This window comes from Quercus robur, chromosome 1 (genome assembly GCF_932294415.1).
Source record: "Quercus robur chromosome 1, dhQueRobu3.1, whole genome shotgun sequence".
Classification (NCBI taxonomy): Eukaryota; Viridiplantae; Streptophyta; class Magnoliopsida; order Fagales; family Fagaceae; genus Quercus; species Quercus robur.
Genome location: NC_065534.1, coordinates 49,383,465 through 49,393,521, shown reverse-complemented (window position 1 = coordinate 49,393,521; position 10,057 = coordinate 49,383,465).

Genomic DNA, 10,057 nt, shown 5'->3' with positions numbered 1-10,057 from the left:
GTTTCATAGTCTTAAAATAGTAAGTTGCAAATAGATCACATACTTTAACCTTACAAATATATATCATAGATGGTTTAGAAAGCAGTCAGTTTTCCAGATATCAAAAACCATAACTTACAATAGGTTTCAAAAATACATAACCAGTTTAAGTGACTCAAAATAGTTAAATACTCAAATATTTCCAAAATCACATATGTAGTTTTAAGAACTCAAAATGGTTCAAATACTTAAACGTAATTCATATTCTTAACAATCTTATGACTATGATCACGCTATATCCCCATGATTGGGCATCAAAGTACCAATGAATAACCCCCACTGGCTGGGTATCAGAATACCAATGAATAACCCCCATTGGTTTGGGTATCGGAATACCAATGAATAACCCCCACTGGTTTGGGTATTAGAATCAATTCATAGTCAAATTGTTCATAATCATATAAATGAAATCATAGTTTCTAACAAAAATATATCTTATTCAAGCATGTATATAAAAATCATATAGTCAGTATTAAAATGTATTTGTAATAATATTTTACTTGAAATCAGTAATACAATAGAAATAAAAATTCTATGTATCAAAGTCAAACATAGTCAAATTGTCTAAAATCATATATATCAAATCATAGTTCAAACAAAACATATCTCATTCAAATACATACATACATATATATATATATATATATATATATATATATATATTATAACTAAATACTCAGTACTCAATATATTTGTGATAATTCTTTATTCTTTACTTTAAATCAATGTAGCTAAAATAATTAAATAAAATAGAAACAATTATAAACAAATTTCAGTAGATAAAATACAGTAGTATAAGCAAAATAAAACCAATTAGGATAAGGTTACTTACCTCCAAAAGCTCTTCCAAAAGAAACTTTTCCTTAACAATTTCTCTAAAATCTTTAGATATCACCTAGAACAATTTTCAAATATTTTTACTCAATAATCAAATAATTTAAGAAAGACTTATAACGGTACCCGGCCAGAAGAGAGACTGTTAAAAATATTTCATAATTTTTCATCTCAAAGCAAAAATCCACTTATTCACCATATATATATATATATATATATATATATATTCCTTACTTCCTGCCACTAATAATCCCCTAGGATAAGACATATAGAATGCAATAGGGTAAAAGTCACCTGTAAAAGAAGAGTTACAGGTGGACTCATCTACAGGTACATGTGTTTTCTTTTCTTTTCTTTTTTCTTTTTTTAATTTGGTAGCCGACCCCCCTTCAATAAATACACTGTTGCGTACACCTTTTCTTCTTCTTATTTTTATTTATTTATTATTTATTATTTTTAGCTTGTCAGACCCCAAACCTATACTACTAGACTTTTGTATTTTCCCAACTCCATCAATTTTTGGGTACAATTCCTTAAAGCAGAACTGTGCAGAATCGAACCCACTATGGCCATGCCTAACCTTCTGCAAACCCATATACACTTAACGCAATAGAGGCATAGAAAAGAAAAAGAATACGCAACTATTATCGAGAACAGTACAGGTACCAAGAATATGATTTAATCCCTTGATGGTTCAGATCGTAAAATTCATTAGAGATTTAAATAGTTTCACTTCTCGGCCAAAATACCCACATAAAAAAAAATACTCTAATTCCAAATAAAGCTTAGATTTGACAAAAAAAGAAATTCTTAGGCTCTTACCTCAAGGGTGTAGTCAATCCTTTTCTACTTCAGTCCTTTGGGTAGCCTCCTCTCTCAAAATATCTCCCCATATACGCTGAGTTAATAAGCTTATATATAACTAGGGTTTCAACATTTTCTAAAAACTCCCTTATAATTATAAATTATAAAATTGGCTCCACAAAAATTTACTTAAATACCCCTCCTTTTAAAATCTTTTTTTTTCCCCCGGGTATTACAACATCCTTGTGGGAATTTTTGCCATGCCCATGGTCTTTCCCCCTATATTTTGCCTAGATCGCTCTTTCGGGTTTTTAACCTAGTGGGGTTTCTTTGCCCTAAATTTTGCCTAGGCCTCCCTTTCGGGTTTTCAACTTAGTAGGCTTTTCATTTGCTTTGTCTTTTTCAAATGTTATATTTCCAAAGCCTATCACGTTGATTGGACAAAGCATCTCTTCTCCATCTAAATCTGTAATTCTTGTAGCATCTTCTGATATGATCTTCTTGATAATAAAAAGCCCATACCATCTAGGCTTCATCTTTCCTCTTGGATAAAAAGTTTCATCTCTAAGCACTTTTAAGACTAGATCTCCTTCTTTAAGGTTTCTAGGTTTCACCTTCTTGTTAAAGGCTCTAAAAATTTTGTTTTGGTAACCTTGTGTAAGGTATTGGGCCTTCATCCTCTTTTCATCTAACAAGGCTAACTGTTCATATATTTCTCTCATCCAATCCTCTTCTAGGACCTTGGTCTCCACCAATACTTTAACAGATTGTATCTCCACTTCAATGGGAAGCACCGCTTCATTCCCGTAAACCAAAGAGTAAGGGATTGCCCTAGTTGATGCACGGATAGAAGTTCTATAACCCCATAAAGCGAAAGGAAGCTTCTTGGCCCAATCCTTGTATGTCACTACCATCTTGGATAGAATGTTCTTGATACTCTTCTTGGCTACTTCTACGGCCCTATTAGTTTGTGGTCAATATGGTGAAGACTTGTGATGCTCAATGTTGTACAACTCCATAATCCTTTGGACTTCCCCCTCAAAGTGGGAACCATTGTCAGAGATGATCTCTTGCGATACTCCAACTAGCAAATGATGCTGTTCTCTGTGAAACGGGCCACAAGTTTGGCCTTCAATATGGAATAGGAAGCTGTCTCTACCATTTGGTGAAGTAATCAATTGCAACTAGGATGTACTCATGCTCATTCTAGGCTTTAGGATCTATTCTTCCAATCACATCTATTTCCCATACTGAGAAAAGCCATGGAGTAGTTATGCTATATAGCTCATTAGGTGGCATATGGTACAAGTAAGCATGGGTTTGGCAATCATGGAAACTCTTCACAAAGTCCATGCAATCAATTTCTATCGTATTCCAGTAGTACCCTATCCTCAAGATCTTTTTTGCCAACATCCTCCCATTCATGTGAGGACCACAAATTCCGTAGTGGACTTCTTCCATGACCCTTTTGGCTTCTTCTTTCTTTAACAACAAAGGTGTATCCCATCACAGGATCTCCTATAGAGTTGGCCTCCACATAGAATGTATTGCATTGCCATCATCCTAATCGAACGACGCTCCTTCCTATTGGCTCTATCAAGATAAATTCCTAATTCTAGAAACTTTATGATGTCATAATTCCAATGGAATCCTTCCTCTTCTATAGCCAAGATTGTCAACTCTCTTTTCTCTTTGTGTACCAACTGATAACTTTACTCAATTTTCTATGGGTCTTGTCCATACTCCTTCAGGTATTTCAACCATAGAAGCCAAGGTGGCCAAAGCATCTGCATACTAATTCTGAGCTCTAGGGATGATGGTGTATTTGGTTCTATCGAAAGTTTTTGCCAACTCCTCCAAGTATTGTTGGTAAGGTTTTAGCTATTCTTCCTTTACCTTCTACAACTTTTGTGCTTGTGCTATGACCAAAGTCGAGTCTGCAAAGACTTCAGCTTCCTTTATACTCAGCTCTCATAGGGCTTCCATTCTGACAATATAAGCCTCATATTCTGCCATATTGTTGGTTGCTTTGAAGTTCAACTTAACAGCCAAAGGCACATGAGATCCATCGGGGGTAATCAAGAGCACTCCTATCCCATTTCCATATTGGTTTACGGCTCCATCAAAATACATCTTCCATGCCCCTAGTTCGATATCCAAAATGTCCTCATCTAGGAAATCTTCTCTACCCCTTTCTCCTTCTATGGGATTCTCAGTGCAAAAGTCTGACATGACACTTCCCTTGATGGTCTTCTAGCCATATTCTTCAAATCAAATTCTGCCAATAGGATTAACCATCCTAATAGCCTTCCACTCAAGGTAGGCTTCTCGAATAAGTATTTCAACGGGTCCATCCAAGCAACTATCCATACTTGGAATGGTAGGATGATATGTCTTAATTTCTACACAGTCTACACAAGAGCAAAGCATGACTTGGAATTATGTGACCTCCTCTATCCTTGGATTTCACAATCATATCATCAATGTATATTTCTACCTCGTTATGTATCATGTCACGCAATAGGGTTGTGGCCATCCTTCGGTAGGCTGCTCCCACATTCTTGAGCCCAAATGGCATCGCCGTGTAATAATAGATCCCCCATTTAGTGGTGAAAGTAGTCTTGGTCATGTCCTTAGGAGCCATTTTGATTTGGTTATATCCTGAGAAACCATCCATGAAAGACATCAAGGCATTACTAGCGGTATTATCTACCAAGACATTTATGTGAGGTAAAGGGAAGTCATCCTTAGGGTAGGCCTTGTTTAGGTCCCTAAAGTCCACACACATCCTCACTTTCCCATTCTTCTTGGGTATAGGCACAACATTGGCTATCCATTTGGCTTGATGTACGAGTCTGATGAACCCTACCTTCAACTGCTCTTAAGAAGCCATTCAGTTCTCATGTGTCTCAATTTCTACTTGATGGGCACCATGTGAGAATGTGTATCAATGTGATGCTACAATATCTCGGGATCAATGTCGGCCATATCTTAGTAAGACCACGCAAACACTTCTTGGAATTTAGTGAGAAGTTCTTTGAGATCTTTTTTTTCTTGTTCATTTAGAGCTAAGCCAATTTCAATTAAGCGTGGATTCTCATCATTGTCCAAATTAAGAGTTTCAAAAGTTGGTTCCATAGGTTCAATTTTCATTAATTTCATTTTCAAATTCATTAAAATCATTTAAGTGCAGAATTTCAATATTATGGGACACATCAAAATAAGCCAAATCAGAATTCATCTTATTAAAAATGTTGAGAAGTACATTGGAACTTGCATTACAAGACATCTTTCCCATGCTATTAGAAAACCCAACCCAAGTCCAACCGCTAAGTTGCCCATTGGTAGGCATGATGAATTCTGTCTTTCCTTCCTTTAGGCGCCCTTGGCATCTTCTTCACTCTCTCCTTCGAACAGAGTCTTTAGCTCTATGGACCAATCCTTTTCTTCCCATGGCTTCCATGCATGCAGTTGCTCGGATAACTCATCAAGGCCCTCTTCTTGATTGGAAAAGGTGCAATCTTCTTCTTCACACGACCAATCAAGCTCAATATCGGTGTAGTAGTTTATGTGGCTAAACTTGCTGTCATCTTCTTCCTCATCATCCTCATCTTCATCTTAGGCTAAGACGAAGTACCGTTTAGCGTTGGGAGGTGGGGCAGTGTCTTGTTCAATCAAAATGTGAGCAGGGACGACTTGGGTTGTTCCAACCGTCGAGGTCCAATTTGGCCAATCATGATTTCCCAAGATCCGCACTTCCCATTTTTGAAAAGTCATTGATATGAGCCCTTGTGAAGGTCCATGGCCCAGGGATATGCTTTAATATAGGGAAAAGCAAGCGGGTCATTCCTTCAATCATCATATGGTTAACCTCTTCTTGAGTCGTGTGGTCAGACATCGTGACACATGGGAAATCTGGAAGAAGTCACCAAAAGTATGAAGGAATGTCACCTAACAAAAGCTTCTTTTATTTAGATGTTCTTAGAAAGTCTTTAAGTTCATTTTAATTTAGGCCCAATTACAAAATCACTCATTTTCCTCTCATGAATCTTGCCCTTTGTTTCATATGGGCTTGTTCCATTTACAGTAAAGCTTTCAACTTACTCTCCTGGGTTTTCATTAGAACGTGCTTATGGATTTTCAACCCTTTATCTCAAATATGGGCCAATAATGTATTCATGACCTTCGGGCTCTTCTTTTCCTATATTCATTATCATAATTCTATTTGAAGTAGCCTTCTAGCTAGAATATATTGTGGCCTTCCTCTCAAAGCCCATAAATCTCTCATCATTTTGAGCCTTGGCATGCAATAAAAAGGCCCAAGATTAGGGAGATTCATATTGACTTTGTAGCATCTTGGATGCTAGGTCCATAGCATATTTGTTACCTTAAACCCATATAGACACCACATTTTGTACCCCTTACGACTCGGGTCCCCATTCCTCAACGATGCTCAAACTCTAAGGCCCAAGACCAGTTTAGAGCCCAATCAGATATCAAATTGACTTAAGAAGTGTTAAAATGGAAAATATAACTTTTTAAATGAGCAAAAATCTATTTTTGGAAATAAATGACCAAAGTGGCCATTGACCCATGTACGTGAGTAGCGGCCTGCGTACGTGGGCCAAATCATGCATACGCAGGCACATTCCTGTGTATGCAATTAGGGTTTTAGAAGCATGGAAAAGTGAAGTTTTTTGTAATAATGGCTGAGGTTTGGAATGAATTCCACATCATCTGGGAGCCATTCCAAACCCCATTTTTTCCACTATATAAAGCCTTACATGGTACATTTTCAAAATAAACACAGAAATCTCATGGGAAAAACCTAAGATTCACTAGAAAATAGTGAATCAAAAAGGAGTTTTTCACAAAACACCCTCAAGTCAATTTTATTTATTGAGACATTTTCTGGACCCATTCCTTTGAGTTTAAGATTACTAATCACATGTTTATTGACTATGATAGATTTGACTGAGGGAAACAATCAAAATCAAAGCTTGGGAACTCCTTTTGAGGTATCAAGCTTCAACCCTTTCTTTATTATTTTATGTCTTTCTTTTCTGTTTTAATTTTGCTTCTTTGCTTAGTTTATGTTTATACATGTTTGCTTAGGTTAGTTTTATAGTTCTTTTTATGTTTTGAGCATGTTTGGTTGTTAGAATTAGAGCTTTTTGTTCATGCTCTGTTGTTAGCTTCATGTTTTTGGGTTTGGGTTCTTGAACAAGTCTCACGCACTCATGTCATAAGCATGCGCACAATGGTTAAATCCTACGTACGTAGGTCTCTGGCTACGTATGCAGTACTTGTCCAGAAACCCTAATTCAGATCTTTTATGTTGTTTGGTTTGTTTGTTTCACATATTTTGCCCCATTTTAAATCCTTTTCTTATGTCCGTACATATATGGGTCTCTGTCTTATATGCTAGTTTGTCTTCAACATGCTTAGATTAGGGTTTTATGTTTGTTTAATGACATGAACATGGATTCACATGCCCATTCATGATGCCATAGGTGTTGTGTTGCTAAATGGTAAGTGAAGATAAGCCATGCATAGGTATGAGCATGCATGTGATGGTATATTTTGTTGAATGCCTTGCTTTGTGTCTTTCAATGCCAATTATATGCTTTACATGACCTTATGATTGCCATGATATGCTTGATGCCGTGTTTGGTTTGCTGCCTTGCCTTGAGATGTACAATAGGGTGTTCACATGTTAGATGTATGTTAGGGTTCTTAGGCGTGTTTGGATTAGGCTTTCTTTTGCTTTAGGTTTATATATATGTTGTTTTGGGATAAAGATGCCATGATTGTATGTTAGATGCATGTTAGTGTGTGTGTGTGTGAGAGAGAGTTTAGAATGCAAGTGTTGAAATCATTCCCCAATGATGTTGGAATTTTAAAACCTAGGGTTAGTTTAGGGTCCAATCATATTGAAATTGACTTAAGGAAAGTATTTTTGGAAAATATAACTCTTTTTATGAATTAAATAAGCTATTTTTGGAAAATAAATACCATGAAAACCCTAGGGCATGCGTACGCATACATGCATATGCGCACACATGCTCAAGCTCTACGTACACATGCTCCATGCATGCGTACGCATACACGGGCATGCATACACATGTTAGGGTTCCAGAAATTATAAAAGGCAAGTTTTCTGCATTAAAGCTTGGTTTTGGAATGAATCTCACATCGTCTAAAAGCTGTTCCAAACCCTTATTTTCGAACTATAAAAAGCCATACATGGTAACTTTTCAAGACACTTAGATAATCCTAAGGGAAAACACAAGATTCACTAGAAATAATGAATCAAAGAGGGAGTTTTTTCAGAAAACATCCTCAAGTCAATATTTTTTTTTTTTTGAGGCCTTTTTTGGCCTTAATCTTCGAGTTCAAGCTTACTAATCACTTCTTTTGTCTGATTGTGAATAGATTGACAAAGGGGAACGGTCAAAATCAAGCTAAGGAGCTTTGTGTTTTAAGGTATAAGTTCTAGTCTCTTTTCTTTCCTTTTCTTTGTTTTAATCTTCATTTCTTTTGTTGTGTTTGTTTGTTTCTGCTATAACATGTCTACTTAGCTTAGGTTTTCTTTGCTCTATTGTTTCATGCATGTTAGGTTGTTAGATTAAGTTTCTATTCTACTACATTTTGTGTTTTTTGGGTTAGGGTTTTAGGGTGTGCATGCATACGCATGCTTTCTGCATGCACACGCATACTCAAAGTATGCGTTCGCATGTGCAACCTCATGTACTTGCCTACATACTCATGCCTAGAAACCCTAATTTGACCCTTTTTTGCTTCTGCTTCTTTATTCCTATTATAGCATGCCTCTGCTTCAATTTATCATATGCATATGAGTCCCTGCCTCCATGTTTTGTTTGGTGTTTGTCCTTTATATGTTAGATTAGGGTTTTTTTCTATTTCTTGCTTTGATATGCCATGAACATGCATAGGATATGACCATGCATTGATGCATAGATGCTATGGTGCAGTAAGGTAAGTCATGCATTCATATAAACATGCTTTTGCTTGAGATAGGATCTTAATCTTACTTTGATGAATGAGAATGATACTTGTAAATGCTTTGCCTTAGATATGATAACTTATTTGTTTTATCTAAACATGCCTATGTTTCTACTTTGCTGCCTTGGATATGATCTGATGAGATGTATGATAGGTGCATGCTAGGGTTTGAGATGTGATGAGATGAATGATAGTGTATGCTAGGGTTTGGGATGATATGATGACATGTTGATTGCTAGATGTATGTTAGTGTGTGTGTGAGCCTAAAATGACAATATTGAATGTGTCTTTAATGAGATTAAGACGTAAGACACAAAGAGTGGAATCCGACCCACGGGTCGGGTGGGGATAGGTGCCTTAACACCCACAGTGGCAAATCCGCTAGGGATAGAGAGTTTGATTCCAATGTGTCTTATTTCTTAATATTTATAAAGGCTTATTCAATATTAGTTTGCACACACTTCACATGGTTTTTTTGTCCCTTTCACCCCGGTTGGTGATGAGTGGGAAGATAAGTGCTCTTAATCCAATGTGTCATCAAAACTTTTTTTATAAAATTGGTATCAAATCTATATATTTTTATTCAAAACATTGTTAAACATCAGATTTGATTCATTACACAAAGAAGTATACAGATCTGAGGTCTTTGCATAACATTTAACGATAGATATAAGAATACTTATATAACATGTCGCATTTCATAGTCTGTTGCATATCATTGGCCAAGGGTACTTAAATGATCATTAGAGTCTAGAAGACCGGATTTTGTCCATATAGAATGAGTGCCTAAGACCTTCCCATTCTATAACCTAGACCCTAAACCATAGGTTCTGGTTCGTAGAATAGTGCTTTATCTTGGTCTGGGTGGATTGTATTTAGGACCAAACCTTTTTATTTTTTACATAGATTGTATTTAGGACCAAATCCTTGTAATGATCTTCTACCAATTGTATTCATATATTCAATTAATGAAACTTGAAGTATTTCAGATATGTATATTGTAGTTTTTTTTTTTTGTAATATAAAAATAAGTGGCAGATCCACAATAACCAAAACCCCAAAAGAGAGGTGTCGATACTTTCTCTATTGATTTAGTGCACCAAAAGTCCCGGTCCTTGACACTTAGACTTTTTACCAAGGCATTCATCTGTGGCTTGGTTCGTCCATCCATCCACGTAGGTAGGATGACTTAAATTTTGATCAAGGCACTCGTCAGTGGCTTGGTTCATCCGCCCCCCCCCCCCCAATAGATAGGACGACATAGGCTTTTTTACCAAGGCACTTGTTGGTGGCTTGGTTCATTCGTCCCCCCTATAGGTAGGATGACTCAAATTTTTTACCAATGCACTCATCA